This window comes from Elephas maximus, chromosome 1, assembly GCF_024166365.1.
Source record: "Elephas maximus indicus isolate mEleMax1 chromosome 1, mEleMax1 primary haplotype, whole genome shotgun sequence".
In the NCBI taxonomy this organism is placed as follows: Eukaryota; Metazoa; Chordata; class Mammalia; order Proboscidea; family Elephantidae; genus Elephas; species Elephas maximus.
In genome coordinates this window covers 205,599,474-205,624,011 of record NC_064819.1, presented here as the reverse complement: position 1 = coordinate 205,624,011, position 24,538 = coordinate 205,599,474, and the positions used below count along the sequence as shown (strand labels likewise).

Sequence of the window (24,538 nt, the reverse complement as noted above, 5' to 3'; positions counted from 1 at the left end):
ACAGGACCGGGCAATGTTTTGTTCTGTTGTGCATAGGGTCGCTATGAGTCAGAACCAACTCGATGGCACCTAGCAATAACAACAGCAACAACAATAACATTACCAAGATGTTAGGAATGATATAGTCTTGTTCATGTGTTAGTGCCAATACCTACTTTATCATTTCTGAGTAGTAGTTGAGGAGCAGAGAACGCCAAGGACATGACAGCTGAATTGTCTTCCTGCTCCTGTGAGTAGGGAAACAAACAGCTAGGGTAGCATATGTAGCTGGTCTTGCTTAGTTTGCTGATTTTTCTCCACTAGGCAATTAATGAGGGTCAGCGGGGTGCAAATGATTTGCTCTCCACTACTATTCTAAAGGTTGGTAGTTTGAACCCATCCAGTGGTGCTGCGGAAGAAAGGCCTGACTATGTGCTTCCAGAAAGATTACAGTCATGAAAACCCTGTGGAGGCCAGCTGTACTCTGTAACATATCAAGTCATTATGAGTCAGAATCAACTCAACAACAGTGAGTTTGTTTGTTTGTTGTTCAGGCAACTAATGAGGGCAGTGGTAGAATTCTCACCTTCCATGCGGAAGACCCAGGTTCAATTCCTGACCAATGCACCTCAAGGGAACCCATCACCTGTCTGTCACTGGAGGCTTGCATGTTGCTGTGATACTGAACAGATTTTAGTGGAGCTTCCAGACTAAGACTAGGAAGAAAAGCCTGACAATCTACTTCCAAAAACGAGTAATGAAAACCCAGTGACACTGGTGTGATCCCACTGCGCATGGGGTCGTCATGGGTTGGGGGCCGACTCAACGGCAGCTAACAATCGGCAACTAATATTATCACAATTCTAACGAGCATCTTTCAAATAATTTATTTAAGAAAACTGAGGACAATATGAAATAGATTAAAACAAGCATCAAAGACTTTCGGAAGTGGATGATTGTTTTTAAGACAATTTAGGTACCTCCCTCTCCCGAAAATCAACCCCGTCTTACTTAGGCTGTACTGAGAACTTCACACCTGTCATCTACCTATCTTGGTTTTTCTTTCTATTTAGCCCACTACCAATGATCAGGAAGCTTCTTGGTTTAGTTCAGTGAGCTGCACAATTCGATGGAGCAGTGGCAGCTAAGATGGTTCATTTCAGACCATTGAGTACTGATTTATAGCATAGGCACTGAACTCATTATTTTTTTAAATAAAAATTCCTACAAATAATATTTCCTTTCCAAACAGATCTGAGAACCATAATGTGATTGTGTGTGTGTTCAGGGAGGGGAGGGAGTTAGCAAATAAACACTAACTTCAAAGATTTCCATCTTGTTTTCATATAATCTAAATGAGATTAGATGACTTGTGATTAATGCTACCACAATCTTCTGTTGCTTCCCACTTTAAATAAAAATATGGCTATAATGAAAATCACATGAACTTGGATTTTTTAGCTTCTAAAAAATAAGATGGATGACTTGATGCTTGCCAAAAGAGACTCTCTAGCATTCTTAGAACATCAAGGCACAGGACCCCTGAGTTACACGTCTGGTGTATTTATGTCCACTTTCTACAGCATTACAGTACATTATTTATTGTGGCTGAAACAACAACAAAACAACTGCCACAACCAACGTTTACAATGTGTCTTGCACTTTAGGAATGACTTTCACTTGCATTTTAATTTTTTTTGGATCTCACAGTTGCCTGGTGAGGTAGGTGCCATGGGTGCTGTTATTGCCATTTGTGAGGTGAAACCAAGGTTCAGAGAGTTTAAGGGACTTGCTCCCCATCATGCAGCTAATAAGTGGCAGAGCTAGAGCTCACACTAATGTCTTTTGAAAAGTCCAGTGACCTTTTTATTCTAACACTATGACTCGATAATGTCACTTCCTTTGGGTCTAAAACAAAGTCCTGATTTTTACACTACTTGTTCCCATTTTCTTCTGCAGAAGTTTCCAACTTTCGCGCATGCAGTTACCTCTTTCTGGAATGCCCTTTCCCTAGATCATTAAAATCAACTCCTCCTCAGAGAGGGCTTTTCTGACACTTGCCTAAAAGAGCACGCCCCCCCAAACCTGCCCCATGTCACTCACTACCCAGTCTCCTTCTGCTTTCCGTCGGAGCTAACGGCATCACCATCTGTCCAGTTGGTTTTTGTAGCCAGTTGCTGTCTAGTTGATTCCAAATCGTAGTGATCCATGTGTGCGGAGGAGAACTGCTCCATGGGGTTTTTAAGGCTGTATCGTTTTGGAAGCAGATCTCCAGGATTATCTTCTGAGGTGCCCCTGAGTGGGTTCAAACCACCAACCTTTAGGCTGGCAGTGGAGCACTTAAACATTGGTGCCACCCAAGGATTCCTTCCAGTTGCTGAGGCAACTATTTACTACATCCAATTCATCAGCCAGTTATATCAGCTCTACTTTCAAAATATTGCCTGAATCCGAGCTTCTTATTGTCCTCACTTTAGCTATGCTCATCCAAACCACCAATCTCATGTTCTTGAACTAATGTTGTTCCTTTCCAGGGCCTATGTAGCATCTATTTTCCACACAGAAGCAAGTGTGGCCTCTTTAAGACATAAATTATGTTATACCACTCTCTGTTCAAATCATTGCATGTAGAATAAAATTTGAGCTTTGGTAGCTGTTGCCAAGTAGGCCCCAACTCACAGTGACTCTATGCACAGTGAAATAAAATGTTGTCTGTTCCTGCATCATCCTCATGACTGGTTTTGGATTGGATTATTGTGATCCACAGAGTTTTTACTGGCTGATTTTTGAAAGTAGATTGTGAAGACTTTCTTCCTAGTTTGTCTTAGTCTGGAAACTCTGCTGAAACCTGTTTAGTATCATAGCAACATGTAAGTATCCACTGACAGATGGGTGGTGGTTGCACATGAGGTATATTGGCCAGGAATCAAACCCAGGTCTCCCTCATGGAAGGAAAGAATCCTACCACTGAACCACCAACGCCTCACTGATCGTGGACTAGGGTTTACTACTCAAAGTGTATTCTGGGAACAGTATCAGCATCAGCGTCATGTGAGAGTTGGGTTCCAACTCAGACTTACCAAATCGAAATCTGCATTTCCCCAGGTGATTTGTGTGCGCTGTAAAGTTTGAGAAGTACTGGCCTAGAGGATGCTATGTGATCCTGCCCGACCTGCCTCTTCAAACTCTTTCCTTCCTACCTACCACTCCTACTCTGGTTCATCCTGTTCTAGACTCTGGCCTTCTTCCTACTCCTCTCTTTCTGAAATGCTTTCCTAGAGGCTGTCTATCTAAAAGCTACTCCCTCCCCCTCTACCATTATGTCACTCTCTACCCCCTTAACCTGCGTTGTTTTCCTGCATAGTCTTTATCACTACCTGAATTTATATAGTTATGCGCCTACTGATATTTTTATACCTAGACCACTTAAATGTAAACTTTCAGAGAATAGAGAGTTTGGCTAGTTTATTCATTGCTATATCCCCATCTGGTCTAGAAGAATGGCTGGCACATTGTAGGTACTCAATAAATATTTCCCGATGCAATAAATACCTGGTCTTTTGGCATACAGTGGGTCGTTTTTATACTGATTCAATTAATTACTTTCTCTAGTAAAGTCCTTTGAGTGTGCTGTTGATTGTAGCATGGCATTTACTAATTCACCACTATCGTCTTAATTTCCCACCCTGGGTGATGCGAAGCATCTCATTTCCTCCTCTTCTGCTGGAACAGCCATGGAGTTCTTTCCCATTGTATACTATGTTAAGGATGACTTCGAGCGATGGAGCTAGAAGTTTCTAGTAAACTTTCCAAAGCAACATGAGATAATATAGGCTTAAGAATGATTTTATTGTATGGCAAGTACTGTCTGGCGTCTCTGGACTTAAAGTTCTTGAAATCAAAAAGAACAAACAAACAAACAAAAACAATATTACTATTAATTCTTAGCAGTAAAGTTAACACAGATAGAGTTAACATTTCAAGGCATACTTACAAGCTCGAGATCTCATCTCTTGATCTGTGAGATCTTTAAAGAGCCAAGGAAGATTCTGAAATAAGATTATGTGCCAATGACCTCTGGTTAGTTCTTTATTACAGTGAAGGTTTTTTTCCAAAGCTATTGCCAGAAAAATACATATAGAATACACTACTGTATTTTCACGCAAATAATGTGCACCTTCTACATTTGTTTGCCAACTGCTTCCCCTGCAAGGTATTTTCTTGACACTATGGCCATTTTTTGTACACGTTGCTGTGAAAAAAATTAGCATAGCATGCTTACATGGCGGGGGAGGGAGCTGTTGGCAAGCCAGCATTGAAGGTGTGCATGATTTGTGTAAAAATATGGTATATAAAAAGCCTAGTGGTACAATGGTTAAGCACTTGGCTACTAACCTAAAGGTTGATGGTTCGAACTAATCCAGCAGCTCCACAGGAGAAGAGACTTGGCAATCTGCTCCCATAAAAATTACAGTCTAGGGAACCCTATGAGGCTGTTCTACTTTGTCATATAGGGTTGCTATGAGTTGGAATCAATTCCATGGCACACAACAACAACAGCATGTATATATATGTGTGTGTGTATGTACTTTCATATATAAATAAAAGGGTATTTCAAATGGAGATTCTTGAGTCATTTGCTTCAGTGTGAATTTAAATCTGGCTCAGTGTTGCCAAAAAAACAGGCCTTTCTTCAAAAGCAACAGTATTCTTGCCAAGTCGTCTGAAGAGAAAGCTTCCTCAGGAGTCACTGAATTTCTCTGTTCTCAGCCATCTTGGCTTGGGAATTTACATTCTTGGTGGGCATTCAGGTTCAGCCAAAGTGGCACTGGCTCCCTATTAGTTATCTTTCATGTTCTTTCTCCCACGACTTCTTGTAGTCTCCTCTTTATTCCAGTCTTCATTCTGCCACAAGCTTTTCTGCAGTCGGTATGTGTTTTGGGGAAAGCAGATAAGCCAAATCATGCAGTCTAATATAAAGTTAAGCACTGCTGACTTTTAAAAATACAATTATGGAAATAGATCCTATAAAGTTAATCAGGAAATTTGTCAGGGATATTGGCCATTGGCACTTGATAGCAGGCAGATTGTTACATCTGATTATCGGGTTACAGGTATCAAGGTTATCTCTTCCACAGCAATATCTTGGGGTTTTGGAAGTTGATAGTCTGATAAAATTAATTTTGTTCAATTAGCCTTCTTTCACTGAAGGCAAACTCAAGGAAAAGCTAATTAATTTTACTACCATGGTTTCTAAATAGAAATCAGTCATACTCTGCATATACCATACAACAACCTAGACAATTTTTTACCCCCAAATCTTTTACTCATACTATCTTATTTTGTGTTCAAAACCATAAGCAATGAAGTTAAAGTTGGAGTTATTAGGTGGTTGTTGGGCCCACCTGAAGGACAAGAAACTTGAGATAGGGAAAGATTGTGACAATTAAGAGAAGAGGCAGGACAGAACGTTAGATCCTTAGACTCTCAATCAAATCTTCCCATTAGAGATTTTTCTGGACCTATCAATGCTTTGGAGTTCCTGGGTGGGGCAAATGGTTAAGCGTTGGGCTGCTAACTGAAAAGCTGGCAGTTTGAACTCACCCAGAGGCACCTCAGAAGAAAGGCCTGGTGATCTGTTTGTGAAAGGTCACAATCATGAAAACTCCGTGGAGCACAGTTCTAATCTGAAACACATGGGCTGGCCATGACTTGGAATCAACTCGATGGCAACTGGTGTCAATGCTTTTACCAGGATTACCAAAACCAAAACCAAACCCCTTGCCGCTAAGGATTAGCATGAAACAACTCAAGAGGGGATGACCAGGTACCAGGCTGATGTGTATCCATGAAAAGTAGTTAAGTTTTTTTTTTTTATTAACTTTTATTGAGCTTCAAGTGAACGTTTACAAATCAAGTCAGTCTGTCACATAGAAGAAGTCTACATACATCTTACTCCGTACTCCCACTTGCTCTCCCCCTAATGAGTCAGCCCTTCCAGTCTCTCCTTTTGTGACAATTTTGCCAGCTTCCAACTCTCTCTACCCTCCCATCCCCCCTCCAGACAGGAGATGCCAACACAGTCTCAAGTATCCATCTGATATAATTAGCTCACTTTTCATCAGCATCTCTCTCCTACCCACTGTCCAGTCCCTTTCATGTCTGATGAATTGTCTTCGGGGATGGTTCCTGTCCTGTGCCAACAGAAGGTTTGGGGACCATGACCGCCGGGATTCCTCTAGTCTCAGTCAGACCATTAAGTATGGTATTTTTATGAGAATTTGGGGTCTGCATCCCACTGATCTCCTGCTCCCTCAGGGGTTCTCTATTGTGCTCCCTGTCAGGGCAGTCATCGATTGTGGCCGGGCACCATCTAGTTCTTCTGGTCTCAGGATGAGGTAGGTCTCTGGTTCATGTGGCCCTTTCTGTCTCTTGGGCTTGTAGTTATCGTGTGACCTTGGTGTTTTTCATTCTCCTTTGCTCCGAAAACTAGTAAGTTTTTAAGAAAACTATCACTTCAGGGAGTGGACCAGTCATATCTCACTCTGTGGTACCTCTCTTTTTAGCTTACAGAGCTGAGGGGTTTGACTGTATAATACTAGAGACTCAGAACATTGTGGGCGGGGGCATCCCTTATTTCTCCCTAGCTCTAATTGCAACCATAGTTCTAAGATTACAACAGGTGCTCAATAAGTGTTAGCTGATCTGAATAGAAATTATGTACTGCATTGTGTTTTGGGAATCCTTTTTACTTAGTTCCCTTATAAATCCTGTCTAGATTTGTTTTTCTTAAGACCTTCTCACAAATTTTTCCTTTGAGATAAAATTAAAGAGTATGGGGGCAAAGAAATGCTAGTATTCTCGTTTTCTAACTGAATAAATCAAGGAGAGGGTGTTTGGATCAGCCTGTGGCTCCTGGATAGATTGGGCTGCCGAGAGCCTTTCAGCCTCTTCTGCGGTACGGCACCAACTCGTGCCCCGGGTCTCCCCGTTGCACCTCCAGGGGGCGCCATTCACATTCTAGTCTAGGTCAGTGGTGTGTCTGGGCTTGTGGGTGCACAACCTTCCAAGAATCCCTGGTGTTCCTGCCTATTGTCATATTAAGACTCTCAGGGCCTGCTTCACTCCATTGGCATTTGCAAACACTTACTTTAAAGATAATAGGAAAAGGAGAGGTTTCCTTTTCCTTTGGTTTTTAGTTAGTGAAACTGGTTTCCTGAGTGGGCCATTAACTATGATACCAAACTACTATTTAAGAAAATTAAAGAATCAAAGAGGGGAAAACAGGAACAAGATAGGTCCCTCCATTAGAAAAAAAAAAAAAGTCACTCTAAAGACAAATCAAACAAAAACAGGACTTGCTAAGGAAAATTTTCTAGGGGTGAGTTGCCAATCACCTTTCCTTTCTAGGCTCTGTGGTTGTTGTCAGTTGCCTTCAGATTGATTCTGACTCATGGTGACCCCATGTGTGCAGAGAACTGCTCCGTAGGGTTTTCAAGGCTGTGACCTTTTGGAAGCTGATCGCCTGGCCTATCTTCCGAGGCTCCTCTGGGTAGGTTCAAACTGCCAACCTTTTGGCTAGTAGTTGAGTGCTTAGCCATTTGTGCCACCCAGAGACTCCTTCTAAGCTCCACCCACTTTAAAGTGACACTTCCTCTGGTTGACCTTTTGAAGTTAGATGAATATTAATCATATTATTTATCTGGAGCATATTTACATATGGGTTTTTTTTTTTTTTAGTCTGCTTATTGTTAGTTCCCTAAATATATCCATTTATTTCAGGGCAGAAACCATAATACAAATATTCTTTCCTTATGTTGTTAATTTTTAAATCAACACAATATGTCCAGTGTTTTAAAATGGAAGTCAGGTCATGTGACATTAGTGCCTAAAAATTTCCAAAGGCTCCTCATCCTTTGCAGAATAAACCTGGAGTCCTCACAGTGACCTATAAGGCCCTACGTGATTTGGCTCCCATAACCTCTCATCTCCTACTCCTCATTTCTGGCTCCAGCCATACACATCACCCTCTGATTCTGTTCCTTTTATCTTGTCGTTGTTGTTGGCTGTTGTCTGGCACTGGCTGGCTCCTAACTCATGGAGACCCCATGCACAACCGAACAAAATGCTGCTTCTCCCTGTATGACCAGCTGTGAATAGAACTGTCATGACCAGCTGTGAATAGAACTGTCATGATCCATGGGGTTTTCACTGGCTGATTTTCAGAAGTAGATCACCAGGCCTTTCTTCCTTGTCCTTCTTAGTCTGGAAGCTCTGCTGAAACTCGTTCAGCATCATAGCAACACACGAGGCTCCACTGACAGACGGGTGGTGGCTGGGCCTGAGGGGCCTTGGCCAGGAACTGAACCTGATCTCCAGTGTGGAAAGCAAGCATTCTACCTAGGACACTCTGCAGAGCAGGAAATATCCTCTGGCTGTTCTGTTTACCACCACTACCATTATGCTGCCCCTCACAGGCAGCCCTGATTTATTATTATTATTTTTTATCACCTTTTAAAATAACCTTGCATATGATTTACTTCCCAGTCCCATCTCCTATTCCCACTAGAACTTAAGCTCCACAGGGCAAGGATTTTTGCCTATTTTTTTTTTTTTATTAACTTTTATTAAGCTTCAAGTGAACGTTTACAAATCCAATCAGTCTGTCACATATAAGTTTACACACATCTTACTCCGTACTCCCACTTGCTCTCCCCCTCTTGAGTCAGCCCTTTCAGTCTCTCCTTTCGTGAGAATTTTGCCGGCTTCCCTCTCTCTCTATCCTCCCATCCCCCCTCCAGACAAGAGTTGCCAACACAATCTCAAGTGTCCACCTGATATAATTAGCTCACTCTTCATCAGCATCTCTCTCCCACCCGCTGACCAGTCCCTTTCATGTCTGACGAGTTGTCTTCGGGGATGTTTCCTGTCCTGTGCCAACAGAAGGTCTGGGGACCATGGCCGCCGGGATTCCTCTAGTCTCAGTCAGACCATTAAGTTTGGTCTTTTTATGAGAATTTGGGGTCTGCATCCCACTGATCTCCTGCTCCCTCAGGGGTCCTCTGCTGTGCTCCCTGTCAGGGCAGTCATCGATTGTGGCCGGGCACCAACTAGTTCTTCTGGTCTCAGGGTGATGTAGGTCTCTGGTTCATGTGGCCCTTTCTGTCTCTTGGGCTCTTAGTTGTCGTGTGGCCTTGGTGTTCTTCATTTTCCTTTGCTCCAGGTGGGTTGAGACCAACTGATGCATCTTAGATGGCCGCTTGTTAGCATTTAAGACCCCAGACACCACATTTCAAGGTGGGATGCAGAATGTTTTCATAATAGAATTATTTTGCCAATTGACTTAGAAGTCCCTGCAAACCATGTTCCCCAGACCCCCGCCCCTGCTCCGCTGACCTTTGCAGCATTCATTTTATCCCGGAAACTTCTTTGCTTTTGGTCCAGTCCAATTGAGCTGACCTTCCATGTATTGAGTGTTGTCTTTCCCGTCACCTAAAGCAGTTCTTATCTATTGATTATTCAATAAAAAACCCTCTCCCACCCTCCCTCCCTCCCCCCGCTCGTAACCACAAAAGTATGTGTTCTTCTCAGGTTTGCTATTTCTCAAGATCTTATAATAGCGGTCTTATACAATATTTGTCCTTTTGCCTCTGACTAATTTCACTCAGCATAATGCATATTTTATTCTTTGCTGTTTTTCTGGTGCCCAAAACAGTGTACATACTTGGTAGGTACTCAACACATATTTTTGTTGAATGAATCCAGTATTATCAGATCATGTAACTATAGAATATTATATGATATAAACTCTGGATTAACCAGCTCCAGTTATAAACAAAATGTTATTCAAAGCAATATTTTCCTTTCCTTACAAGCGGTCTGCGTTCAACTACTAACCAAAAGTTTGGTTGTTCAAAACCACCCAGTGGCCCATGGAAGAAAGGCCTGGTATTATGCTTCCATAAAGATTACAGCCAAGAAATTTCTAAGCAACAGTTCTACCCTGTAACACATGGGGTCACCACGAGTCTGAATCGACTAGATGGCAATGAGTTTGTTTGTTTTTGGCTTGTAGTTAATACATAATTGCACATTAGAAATCTTAGTACATTACTGTTATTCAACACTGCTCTTTGTAATCGCAATGGTTATGAGAGCAAATTAAAAGCTATCTATCTTTGGGAAGTCACTGAATTCCCTTCTAGTGTGATGGTTTACTTTAAAAATGGACCCAGAAAAACTTTGTTTGAAAAACAGGTGGATTGCTAAAGGGGTCCCAACATATTTTAATTTTCTTGCAGGAAAACAATAAACTAGAGGATAGAGCCTAAACAAAGGCTTGCCTGCCTCTTAGTTCTCTGAAAAGTTCTCCCTCAGGCTCCTGTCTCTGAGCAACCTTTTGAAGTGTCTTCAGTGCTCAGAGGACCACAACTGCACACAGCTTTTTTACCATCTCTTTTTATCTCCCTTTTATGTTTTTTTTTTTTAAGTTACTGGCAAGTCCTTTTTTATGTTTATTTTATTTTTTCTACTATAAAAGTAATCCAGGCTGATGTTAGGAAAGCTGTAAAATGCAAAAAAAAAAAAAAACTAACGATGAAGGATTTTTTCCTAACCCTCGAAATTATATACATACACACACATATATACGGTTACATGTATTTGGAAAAACACAGTATATGTAGGATTTTTGTATAGTTTGTGCATCTGAAGGATTTTCCTTTGTATGAGACAGAGTTTAGGATACTCAGTGTCCCTAAACATTTCCCCATTTCGTCTCTGAACTAATGGGTTGTACCACACACACATCTTTATTCCCTTAGTCAAAAACCCGGTACTTTTTGCAGTTGAGAAGAAAGGGACAAAATAGAGATCTTGAACTTGGAAACATGCAATTGTCTTTTGTTTGTTTCCTAGCCTAATGAAAGCTGTGAACTGTCCTGACAAAATTGATATACTTCTTGGTTCACATTTGAGAGAGTCTCTGCAGGCAGAAGGCGCCTGGGTGGCACAAATATTCAAGCACTCAGCTACTAGCTGAAAGGTTGGCAGTTCAAATCCACTCAAAGGAATCTTGGAAGACAGGCCTGGCAATCTGCTTCCAAAAGGTCACAGCCTTGAAAAACCCTATGGAGCAGTACTACTCTGCATACATGGGGTCGCCATTAGTCAGAATCAACTTGATGGCAACTAACAACTGAAAGCAGTGGCTGGGTTTGTGTGTGTACGTGCGCGCACTTGTGTGCGTGCGTGCGTGCATGCAAGCGTGTGTTACATATTACAATATTGAGACACTAAGGACGTTCCACATTGTTTTGCTCTATATTGTTAGATACTATTTGTGGAATGAGCCCTTAACCATCGCTGGTACAACAGACTCTTGGAGAGTTGTTCTGGAAGGCTTCCATTTGCCACAGAACCACAAAGCTCAGTTACTTGACTTTCATATTGTTTTGCAACTTCTATGCCATTTCATGGGCTGTGTGTCAATGGGTGGCACTTTTATTTATGACACAAGGCACAGGATTGCTGGGATTATATGCACTATGCAAAGGGAATGGCTGATCTCAAAAAGTGCGTTTGTTTGGGGAAGATGACTTTGTGAAAGCTAGGTCAATAAAAGCCCTGCCTTGCCTCCAAGATGTAGCAATTGGCACAGTTGTTTCCACAAGGCACAGTTATCGTTGGAGCCCCTTCTCCATTTATGTTGATACCTTTACCCCACTGGAGCAAATGATTAAAGCTTTGGCACTTGTCAGGTGTAGGTTTTAATAAAGCAAATGAACAATAAGAAACAATCTTTGCACCCTTAGAAATCAGAAGAACAACTGAAAAATCTTTTCTTACTGTAAAACAAAAATGATTCTTTGTTGAATACTTGGAAAATACAGAGAGGTAAAAAGAAGGAAATAAAAATTGTGTGTGATTTCACTCCCCATCAAACCCAAAACACTTCCTAAGTACTGGAAAAGTATAATCTCTCACTCAATTCCTTTCTGATATTGGCTAAGGTGACCCTCCTATCCCCATCTGCACATGTCTAATACTGAGATGAGCTGATCAAAAGGCAAAATGAATATACTTTACTGCTTCATTCCCAGAGGAAGTGTGCATGAAAGCCATGGAAACAGCTCATGGAAGTTAATTTTAGAAATATTGTCCCATGTGATTTCATAGTAAGAAACTAGACTACTTATTTTCCAGAATTAGATGCCTTAGTGATAGTTTTTGTATTATAACTTCAGATTGTAGGAAATAATTAATTGCCTATTTTTTTCAGTAAAAGAAAAAAAAATAGAAGTTAAGAGTTTTTATTAAAGAACCAGGGTTTTGTTTATAGTTCCACTGTGGATGAGTGGGCACTTATTGGGATAATTTGTGGGGCATTTATTTCCCTACGTTCAACAAAGAGTAATCATTAGTTTGGCTTAGGCAACACTCCATCAACTCTTTAATGTTCATTGATAATCAACAAACAAAATATACCTGTTTTATTACCACCATAATCAACTCGATGGTTTGTTTACATCAATGATAATCATGATCTTCATTAGATGCTATTACATAAAATGTTGTTTGCACTGAGTTGAATGATGAATCTACGTATTCTTTTACTCAAAGATAATTATTGAGTGTTAAATTATTTATGGAACCTTCATATACAGCTGATGGAAGGGTAAATTGGTACAGACACTTTGGAAAACTATTTGGCAGAGTCAGTTAAAGCTGAATATATAGATATTCTATGACTTAATAGTTGCAATTCTAAGTAAACCCAACAGAAATGTGTAATTTTGTGGACAAAAAGATATGAACAAAAATGTTCATAACTGTATTATTTGTAAGAGTCTCAAATTAGAGAAAGCCAAATGTTCATTACCACTAGTATTAATAAATTTTCTCACTCTTTTTCTTTCCCTCTCTCGCACACACACACACACACAGGAATACGCTATACAAAGGCCAGCAATCTTTTTCTGTAAAGGGTTGCATAGCAAACATTTTAGTCTTTGAGGGTCATATGGTCTCTATCACACTTTCTGTACTCTGTCAGTGTAGTCTGAAAACAGTTGTAGATAATATATAAATGATGGGCATGTCTGGATTCTAATAAAAATTTATTTATAAAATTAGGTGATAGGCTGAATTTGACCTATGGGCTATAATTTGCTGACTCCAATTAAATAGCAAAAAAAAAAAAAAAAAGAATTATTCAACAGCATGATTATGGATGGTAATTATAGACAATTTGAGTGAAAGAAAACAAACAAAAAAATATTCTCTTTGATTCCATTTACATAAATTTCAAAGTTAGGGAATGGTGATAGAAGTCAGTAGGGTCAGAATGGAATCTTTGAGATGAAATGGCTGGGAAGGAGGTACAGGAGAAGCTGTATATATATGGATATGTTAACTTTGTAAAAATTTCCTATGCTATATACTTAAAAATTGGCTATTTCTCAGTAGTTAAATTATATTTCAATGAAAAAGAAGAAAAAACGTTTTGTATATAAGTAAACCGAGAGGTAAATAAACCAACAGCAGGAGAATTAGACGTGCTAATAAATATATAAGCTATAAATTCAATTGTTAAGGGGCATAGGCTATTGATAAATATAAGATAGGACATGTACCGACAGTTCATATTTACTAGTATTAAGTACCCTAATTGAAAACTTGCTCTCTTAAAGATGTTAACATTTGAAGCTGATCTTCCAGGAAGTTTTCCCTAAAGCAAAGTAAAAGAAAATAGACATTCGAGCTTTTTTTCTTAGTCCGATACCTCTCTATTTTCAACTACACAATTGCTACAGGGGCAAAATCTTTTATTTCTTATAATGGCCTAGAACCTTACATGATTCTGTGTGGCCACATGTCTGAGACCTGTTCCCTGAACTTATGGACTCCAGGCAGTTAACCAGGTTTCTCCTACTTGATCCTCCAATCTGCTTTCAAACTTCAAGTGCCAGGAAAGCAACATCTGTGCCAGGTAATCTGCCTGAAGCCTGCATCTAACACCATAGCTTCTCAGCTTGACATCCTTAAATGATTCTTCAGCCAGTTACAAAGCCCTTCATAATCTGCCCCATCTTCCTTTCCACACTGAGTATCTTATCATGTCATTCCTCTTATTCTATTCTCCAGCTATAATGACCTTTTTACAGTTTCTGTCACTGGCCCTATCCTCTCAAACCTAAGCTTCCTTAACCTGTTGCTCCTCCTGCCTAGAAACACCAACACCTTCCTCAATGGGCTCTCCCCTTCCCAGCCTCATGGAGCTGGCTGCTGCCTCTCTTTGACACTAAGCTCCTTATCACCTTTTACAGGAGAACTTTCCTGACACTCACCACTCCATCCTTCCCCTTATGCTTGCTGCAGGACCCTGCACTCATCCTTATTATGATTTATCATGATATGTGGCCATTATCTGTGTAGTTGTTCATGTTCCACTACTGTCTTAGTCATCTAGTGCTGCTATAACAGAAATACCACAAGTGGATGGCTTTAACAAAGAGAAAATTATTTTTTCACAGTCCAGCAGGCTAAAAAGCAGGCTAGAAGTCCAAATTCAGGGGAAGGCTTTCTCTCTCTGTTGGCTCTGGAGGAAAGTCCTTCTTGTCAATCTTCCCCTGTACTAAGAGCTTTTCCCCCGCAGGAACCCTGGGTCCAAAGGACTCACTCTGCTCCAAGTGGTTCTTTCTTGGTGGTATGAAGTCCCCAGCTCTCTGCTTGCATCCCTTTCCTTTCATTCCTTGTAAGATAAAAGGTGGAGCAGGCTACACCCCAGGGAAACTCCCTTTACTTTGGATCAGGGATGTGACCAGAGCAACGGTGTTACATCCCACCCTAATCCTCTTTAACCACAGGCAGAGATTATGGTTTAGAACACATCGAAAAATCATAAAATGGAGGATAACCTCACAGTACTGGGAATAATGGCCTAACCAAGCTGACACATACTTGGGGGGACACAATTCAATCCATGACAATTAGATTGGAAGCTTCTTGAGGGCAGGAACCAGAACTTCAATGTCTTTACCTCTCTACCTAGATTGACTCAAGATACAACCTAATATTATAGATTGTGTCCTGTCTCATTAACATAACTGCCTCTAATCCTGACTTATTAACATCATAGAGGTTAGGATTTATAACATATAGGATAATCTCATCAGATTACAAAATGGAGGACAACCACACAATATTGGGAATCATAGCCTAGCCACATTAACACACATATTTGCGGACACAATTCAATCCATATCCATAACACCTGAGAATTATATAATTTTCCATGCATTTCTCTAAACATACAGAGGACAGAATAATGGACCGCCTTCTGTTTGCATAACACAATGTTACATCTGCAGGTAAATAAACTCTGTGGGGATAGAAACTCCATCTTGCTCCTTATTATGTCATCTTCCACAGCACTCCTGGCAGAGAGTTGGGCATATAGCAGGCACTCAGCAAGTATTTGTTCATCACCTGATTCCTACGATAGGTTTTAATTGAATATTTGCAGAGAGCTACATATTTCTCATCCTGTAATTTATAGTACTTTGGTTGGGAAACTGTCAATTAGTTCATGGAGGGGCTGACTCTGACCTTGGCTGTCTTAGCAAAGGGTTTTAAACATGGCATCAACCAGTCTTCAATATATCTGGGCTGTGCCCTACAGATGTGTGTGCTGCTATCACACACACATTCAGCAAGTATCCATTCAGCAAATACTGAGCTCCTATTGGGGATAGCAGTTCCTGGGTGGTACAAAAGTTAAATGATGGCACTAACCAAAAGTTTGGTGGTTCAAATCTACCCAGAAAAGCCTGGGAAAAGAAGCCTGGTGAGTTGCTTCCAAAAGGTCACAGCCCTAAAACCCTATGGAGAGTAGCTCTACTCTAACCCACATGTGGTCTCCATGAATCAGAAGGGACTCTAGGGCTGCTAGTTCAGTTTGGTTTACTCGGAGGTAGGCAGCCAGACACTGTTCAAGGTGCTGGCACCTCAGAGGCGAATAAAACGAATTCCCTACTTTCATCGTCATTACATTCTGTGTATGGGTTTCTGGTGGGGGCAGGCTGGGAGATAGTGAATAACAAATAAGTATAAAATATTTCATTTGATGATAAGTACAATGACAATAAAATAAGGCAAGGTCACAGGGCAGAGAATGATGGGAATAATATCCCCACTGTTCTCCCTTGGCAATATCCAGGTTACAATTTGCTCTCTTTGGCCAGAATTTGGAAATATAGCCCAGAGATTTTGTTATTTGTTTATGCATATAGGAGTGAATTTATGCGTCCATGCGATTTGAATGAAGTACTTTGTAAGTATAAGTTAAGATTCAAACTCCTGAGATCTTTTAATAAATCAAAGTTAAGCCACTTTAAAACTTGTCTTTATACATAGACCTTTACTTTCAAAGTCAAGTACACATAAAATGGTCCTTAAAATAATCTTTCTTTTATAACCTGTGAGGATAATATACTTATTTCTAAATTGCAAATATGCCCTTGAAACTATCTATTTAGTTGATTCAAACTGAGATAGTTTAATATTAAAAATATATCAAAGCAGTCAGTTTGTAGAAAAAAAATACTACTAATATAAGATAAAATTCAAGGACAGGATGCATTTATTATTAGTACTAATAAAAATAATATGTATAGAACTTCTAAAAATTTACCAAATGCTTTCATAGTCATTGGGTCATTTGATCCTCAACAAACCCGTTAAAATAGATAATATTGTTATTATTATGTATTGTTCCATTTTTGAGAAGAGTAAACTGAAATCCATGTATGTCACTTTATGCAACTTGTCTATGGTCACACAGGTCTTTAAATGCCCTCTTCTTTCTACTGCACTACAGTGGCCTACTTTGATACCAGATCTTATTTTGCCTTAAAACAGATCGTGTATTTAATTTTTAAGAAACAATTTACAGAGTGCAAAAATGTCTACATACAAAAATCACAGTCAGATGCAAGTGATAATAGCAAATAGTGATATAAAAAAAATCCCAGTGTTATTAGATGACAAAGTTCCACAAAATGAGAAAAATATAGATTTTTTTCCATTGTAAAAGATGGCAATACTCACTTATTCCTAAAATAAAATGCTATGATATTTGGTGTCAAGCAAAAAAAAAAAAAAAAAAAAAATGAGGTTAACATGTATTTAAAAAAAAAAATCAGCCCTTCGACCATAGAATTCAGGTCATTAAGTTTAAATACACATTGAATTGAAGTGATTTGATTTCACACGTATCAGGTGAATGCTGTACTTAATATGGTCCAGTAAACCAAAAAAATGAACCTGTTGCTGTCGAGTTGATTCCGACTCATAGCGACCTCATAGGATAGAGAAGAACTGCCCCATAGAGTTTCCAGGGAGTGGCTGGTGGATTTGAACTGCTGTCCGTTTGGTTAGCAGTTGAATGCTTAACCACTGCGCCGCCAGGGCTCCAATATTATCCAGTAGAAACTGGTATATAGAGCATTCTATAGACCAGAACTCTTTTTTATCTGGTGTTTCTGTCCTTTTTAGAGCAATGATGACATTCAAACCTCTACAATCAGGCCCCAAGTTCCTTTCCAATTTGTCTTTGTAGACCCTTGAGCTTAAACTCTCTGCCCCCACCACTCCCTAGCTGTCTCATATCTGGGTTTTTGAGTGTGAGGCTGTCCATGTAGAATGCTGCCACTTTCCCAGCCTTTGCATATGTAAATCTGAGTGATACGTTCTCTCTCCATCTAGTGATATCTTAACACACTTTATCTCTCTTGTATCATTTATCGCACTAGCTAGTGTTGCAGACATAGGGATTCAAGTCTTGAATCTCTTGCTGGACCATAAACCCTGCGATGGGCAGGACCTGTGCCTAAACTGATCTTTGGATTCCCAGTGCCTAGCAGAGTACCTTGCATATTGTTGTTAGTTGCCTTGGAATCGGCTCCAACTCATGGCAACCCATGCACAACAGAATGAAATGTTGCCCAGTCCTGCACCATCTTCATAACTACTTGTATGCTCTGATCCATTGTTGTAGCCACCGTGTATTTCGAGAGACTTCCAACCTAAGGGGCTCATCTCCTAGCACTACATCAGGCAATATTCTGTTGTGATCCTCCTCTAGGTTTTCATTGGCTAATTTTCAGAAGTTGATCATCAGGCCTTTCTTCTTAGTCTGTCTTAGTCTGGAAGCTTCACTGAAAACTGTCCATCACGAGTACCCTGTTGGCATTTGAAATACCAGTGGCATAGCTTCCAGTATCATAGCAACTTGAAAGCCACCACAGTACAACAGACTGATGGATGGGTGGTAAGCCTTGCATATCCAAACCCTTGTTGCTGTTAAGTCGATTCTGATTCATAAAGACCCTATAAGACAGAGTAGAACTTCCTCATAGGGTTTCCAGGGCTGTAACCTTTACAGAAGTAGGCTGACATATTTTTCTCCCATGGAGTGGCTGGTGGGTTCGAACTGGCAATCCTTTGATTAGCAGTTGACGGCTTTAACCACTGCACCACCAGGGCTTGCACATAAAAAAAAAAAAAAATTTTTAATGCATAGTTGTTGAATGACTATTGGAGGAATGTTTCATACTGCCCTTGAAACACTGCACAATATATTTTTTTAAATCAATCTAAATCATTCTAGTTTGCTTATTTATTTATTTATTTAGATTTTTGGACTTTGCCAAAATCCAAACTTTTGAGAATCCTTTTTAATTAAAAAATTTTTTTTTATTGTACTTTAAATGAAGGTTTACAGAATAAGCTAGTTTCTCATTAAACAGTTAGTACACATATTGTCTTATGACATTGGTTAACAACCCCACGACATGTCAACACTTCCCTTCTTAAACCTGGGTACCCTCTTACCAGCTTTCCTGTCCTTCTAGTCCTTATCCCTGGGCTGGTGAGCCCCTTCAGTCTCCTTTTGTTTTATGGGCCTATCCAATCTTTGGCTGAATGGTGAACCTCAGGAGCAACTTCAATACTGAGCTGAAAAGGTGTCCGGAAAACACTGCACAGTTTTGAAGAACCTATTTAATTACTCTTAATAATTGCCTTCAGCTTTGTATAATTGCTTTTGTAAACATTATCAATGACATCAACAATTATTTATTGCTTATTTATCAGTTGATTATTTTCATTATTAATTTGTTTATTTTCAGTTATTTAGTATTTATTTATAAATTTATTGACACATTGTAATCCAGTATCTGAGCCTGTCTTCATTCAGGAGGAGGGATGAGAATCAAGTTCAGCCCAAAACTGATTCCTATAAGATGGAGGTTACACATACCTCCACTTTCCAAGTTTTTCACCATTTCTGACACCAGCCGTCCTCCCCTATGGCAATCTCTACTTCTTTGCTGGGTTTGATAATTTGTTGCAATGGCCACACAGAATGCACAGACCACACTCACGATTATGTGGTTTATTAGGGAAATAACAGGCTATCACTCAAGACCAGGATCAACTTGGAAGTAAGAGGATACAACTCATGAGGCAGGATACAGTTCATTAATCCGGACAGCTTCCAAACAAGATGGCTTTCAGCTCGTTCTTGGCTGTGCCCGCAGGCGGGTCCTTCTCTCAGCTATGCCAGCAGATGGCCTCTGCTGCTGGGCCTCTACCCTGCTTGGGCAAGTGTTACAGCTCTTTAGCTCTGCTGACAAGTGCTTGGAGGCACCCCACTCTGCCAGCAAGCCTCCTGTCCAAACGTGCTGAGCTCTCTCTAGCTCCATGGGTAAGCCCACTGCAGCTGTCTGCAGTCCTGAGGGTCTCATCGCTGGTATTGCTGCTGCTGTTTCTCTGCTGTTGGCCTCTGCTGTCCTTGCCATTTTTTCTTGTCACCTCTCATCTTCTTCAGGGTTACAGCTCCCTCTTCTGGGTCTAGGCAATTCTCAGTGCAGGGACCCTGGGTCCAAAGATGCCTTGACTCCAGGCTCTTCTTGACAGTAGTGAGGTCCCCCTCAATTTCTGTGGGATTGGCCTTTATATTCAATTTCAAAGCATGGCACTCCCATCCAAACCACGAACTGACCAATCCCCTTCGTTGACCACAATCTTTCAAATTGCTTAGTAATTCACCAATTCTCACAAGGTCACTTAATTCTATTACATGGTTCTATGCACGCTATTTGCATATCATACTAACCAATCCCTTGCAAAAATGTGGCTTAGCCAATCAGTTTGGCAAAATTAAAAACCCAAGGCCAGAAAGGCCATATACAAGAAAAACCAATTGCACAACACACATAAATGACATTTAGGACATTACAGCAGGCAGTATCTGCTTACAGAATATCTCATTCTACTATCATAGCAACTCTTTGGGCTGAGAAGGACAGATATTTTTATTTCTAGTTTGTGGAAAAACTGTAAACTGAAGCCTAGAGAAACCAAGCAACTTCTATGAGTACACAGTTAATTTTTTCAGAGCTAGGACTAGAAAGTCTTTCTTTGCTTATTCTGAGTGTTAATAAAATATTGATTTCTTGGTATTCTATTGCTTTGAAAACTGACAGTGCATATAAATGATTTATAACAAACCTTAACCAAAAAACTGACTGGTATGAATGCGTGACCAGTCAGAGGGTGCTAATTGTACTTTCAAATGATAATGACACTGATCAGCATGAAAGGAATTGTTCATGGAGGAAAGCAGGGCCATTGGAGTTTTTCAAATTGGAAAAAATAAAAGGTTGATAAAGAGGATAAAGAAATCGAGCCCACAAATATCCATTAATTACAAATTAAGGCTTAGCATCTGAAATAACCCCACTCTAAGAACACAGGGAAAGAGACCCCAAATCTGACCTGGGATTTTTTTCTGAGAGTTTCTTTTTCCAAGATGTTGTTCCACATGGGGCATTGGTGGTTCAGTGGTAGAATTCTTGCCTTCCATGTGGGAGATCTGGGTTTGATTCCTAACCAATATATCTCATGCACAGCCATGACCTGTTTGTCAGTGGGTTCTGTTGTGTATGGGTTAGCCATGTGTTGGGATCCAATTCAAGAGCAGCTAATAACAACAAGGATACCAAATGAACTATGAAGTGAATTAACAGTCAACATTTTACGTAATATCTTTAAATGCTCTAGGCTCTTTTTACCAAACAGTTTTCATTATACTTTGAAAAGTAAAATCCTTTTAGTAACTCATCATGCTTTTTATATTAATTGTGGAATAAGAGATCATTTGTCTTCCACTCCCTGTTTCCTTTGATATAAGTGCATTACACCTAATTAAGGTACAAGTCTTCCTATACATTTGTATATTCCTTGCTATAGTTCTATAAACTTCTGAGGCCAATTTGATCTTGAGAGAAATCTTATGGCTAAATGAAAGAACAAGAAAAAATTCTGAATGTTATGCTCTAAGCCTGGAGGAAAGAAGCAAAGCAACATCTATTACCATTTGGTGCTTAACTTGATTGTCCACATTTGGCCTCTCTGAATAATTTTAAGGAATGAATAGTTATGTTCAGTACAGCCAGCTCTGTGGACACCTTATTTACCTTCATAGCTAACCTAATACAAATTATTTCCCTGAACCCAGAAATTATCCCCCATAACACCCATACATGACTGTAGTTTGTTCTCACTCAAACTGCATTGAATTCAGTGCTTCAGAGTAACTCGGGGTGAATTTTACACTTACATCTCATTTAATGTAATGATTCAGGAACATGATTTTGGTGAAGATGGCTTATTCGTGCATGTTGTGAGGTAGATAACTCAAAGCTTAAAAACTGTATTTTTCAGAATGATCTGGGGACTCTTCAGTGGGCAAGAGAACTTCAAATGGTGTCCCTGACTCATAACCCTCTTCCATATTCCGTCTTAGCTATGCTGAAACCGAAAGCCCAGCTAGGTTCCAAGAGGACACTCAGACCTGCAGTTGGGGTGGGCAGAGATGGGATCTCACTGGAGTGAACCAAGACCCTGATAATTTAAATCTGTGGGATGTCTCAGGTTGACTCACATCATGGATTTCAGTATTAGAGTGACATAAAGAACAGAGTTGAAGTTTTGGAAATGCAGGCTTTATATATTTGGTTTTCTTGTTTGGAAATTTTTATTTATTTAGGGAAATGTTATACAATACCAGCAAAAATATTAACTATGTTAATGGTTGGCAATACTTATAAAACTTAATCGCCATTTAAAATATCAGAGACTCATTATCCTTTGCTGTTGGAGATACCAAGTTTTCTCAAGAAATGCTTCAGAAAATGATATGGGCACTATGACTGGCTCTTCTCAAAGGAAACAATGAACTAATCATTGCCTCATACTATGGTGAAGAGGTGCTTTATTTGGTTGCTGCTTTAATACAGTTGCTCTCTTTCAAAGAAATATAAGATGTAGTCTCAGTTTTAGCTGAGTTATACATTCATAACTTGAATTTCTCTGGTTTGCTTTAAGTGAATACACTATTCAATTTCAGTTCTTTTCTTATCACCTTGCAGGACCTTGCCATGAAATGGCAATACCTTGGGCCCGAGATGAACATAACCTAATGGCAGGTGGATCCATGTGTGTTGATATCCATGATAATTTTATTTTGGCACTCTCTTTTATCTAAGATTTCAAAGGACTTTGTAAATGTTTCAATGACTTTTGCAGCAATCCTATTAAAAAGATAAGTAGGGAAAAGTCTAAGCCTTTTAGATGTAAGCTCTCGAGGGCACAATTTTCTTTATGAGTAACTCAAGCTTACTCGACATAAAATTATCTTTGAACATTCCATAAATATTTACCACCGATTTTAAGGGTAAAATATACAATTTTCCTTTCTTTTCCATCCTTATTTCTTCCGTGTCTCAAACTAATAAAAACTCCCATTCTCTTGGTTCCTTTACACCAGTTCCATGCCTCTAAGAAAATAGAAATTGAGCAAACGAATTAAACCTACAAGGTTAATAATGAATAGCAGCTTAGTTAATAAACTGCCATTGCCAAGGCTATCTACATTTTGAAAGAGAAGTTATGTTTTACTTAGGATAAATGATCTAATTATGTAAGGTTCTTAGGATGGACCTAACCTGTTACATATTAACACTCAATGAATTGTAGCTATTTTGACAACGGTCGTAACAGCAAAACTGGATATATATGAATATATTTCTAATTTTGAAATTTTGTGCAGTCTGGCAGATTCACTGGGGAGGTATATGGTGGTCAGGAATGCCTTCTGATAGCTATATAAATAATGCCACATAAGAGATGGAAAGGTGATTGATCTTACTTTAGGTGAAGTCAAGTCTACAGGCAGCGCTTTAGAAGAATAGCAAGATCTATTGCTGTCCTTGTCCTAGCTATGAAGTAAGCAAGTAAATCACATGGGAGCCAGGGCAGGGAATGGATCATGTGTTCATGTGCTTAAAATAATTATGGGCTAAAAATAGATTCAAGTTAGTAGATCAGGTAGAAGTTACATGAAATAATATTTTAGTGGCATTAAAGTGCTTGTAATATTAGGCCATTTGCCTCAATTTCCTTATCTGTAAAATGGGGATAATTATAGCACCAACCTCATCTTGTTATTGTGAAAATTAAAGGAATTAATTGATGAATAGATCTTAGAGCAGAGCTTGGTACTTGGTGAACACCCAGTATGTGATGATATGGTGGGGAGATGGTTCCCTAAACCCGTTGTTGAACACACATGCATATGAAAGAATTTTTTCTGTTTCCTTCCTTCCTTCCTTTATTTTTCTATCTAGATTTTACTCTACATGTTGGCATTTATAAGGCATTTCCATACTTAAGGGAAAGGAATACTGAATATTCGATGTGGCGTGTGTGCGCTATATTCATTATTTGTGTACTTCCAGTAAAGTGTTCATTTTCCAATGAATGTGTTACTGTAGAGTTATCATCTCAATTAAAATAAAAATATATGAGAACTGCATCTGAGAGGCTTAAGACAATAGTGCAAGAAACTAAGAAAAATCAGAAAGCTAGAAGAATGTCTTTGTTTTGCTTTTTAAGTACGAACAACCTTTGATTATTTGGTACACGATTATCTTGAATTAGGAATTATCTAGGCCTTCCTCTGCTGTTTGCTTTTGGGTCATCTCACTTGATAATCTGGACTGCCAGCAAATGAGGTAGCCAGAGAAAATTAAAGGAGCTGAAATGAATTATTTTGTTCTTTGCTTATGAGTATGGTTAAAGGTTAGAATGGACGAGGGTAAAATGTTGGTGAAAATTAAAGAATTATTTTTATTTATCTATATTACTGTTTTGATTCATAAATGTAATTAATTGAAAGTTTACCCAGGTAAGTGACTTAAAGAAAATCTAAACACCAGGCCTAAAATTTTACAGTTTAGAAACTTTCATACCATGATTTGGGTAATTTTTCACTTTGAGGTTAAGTGCATAATATATATTCTCTGTACTAGTTTTCTAACCTATAAAATGAGGAAAATAATAGCAACTTAATTTCCTAACAGAATATTATATATTTACAAAAGGCATTGATGATATAATGTCCCATAAGAACAAATGAATATTCATTACAATG

The 24,538-nt window shown here is 39.3% G+C and overlaps 1 protein-coding gene across 2 annotated transcripts in view; it reads right to left on the bottom strand.

Moving 5' to 3' along the window:
• PDE7B (phosphodiesterase 7B) overlaps positions 1-24,538 on the bottom strand; it is a 377,838-nt gene that overhangs the window by 239,653 nt on the left and 113,647 nt on the right. The gene's annotated exons all lie outside the window — the stretch shown is intronic.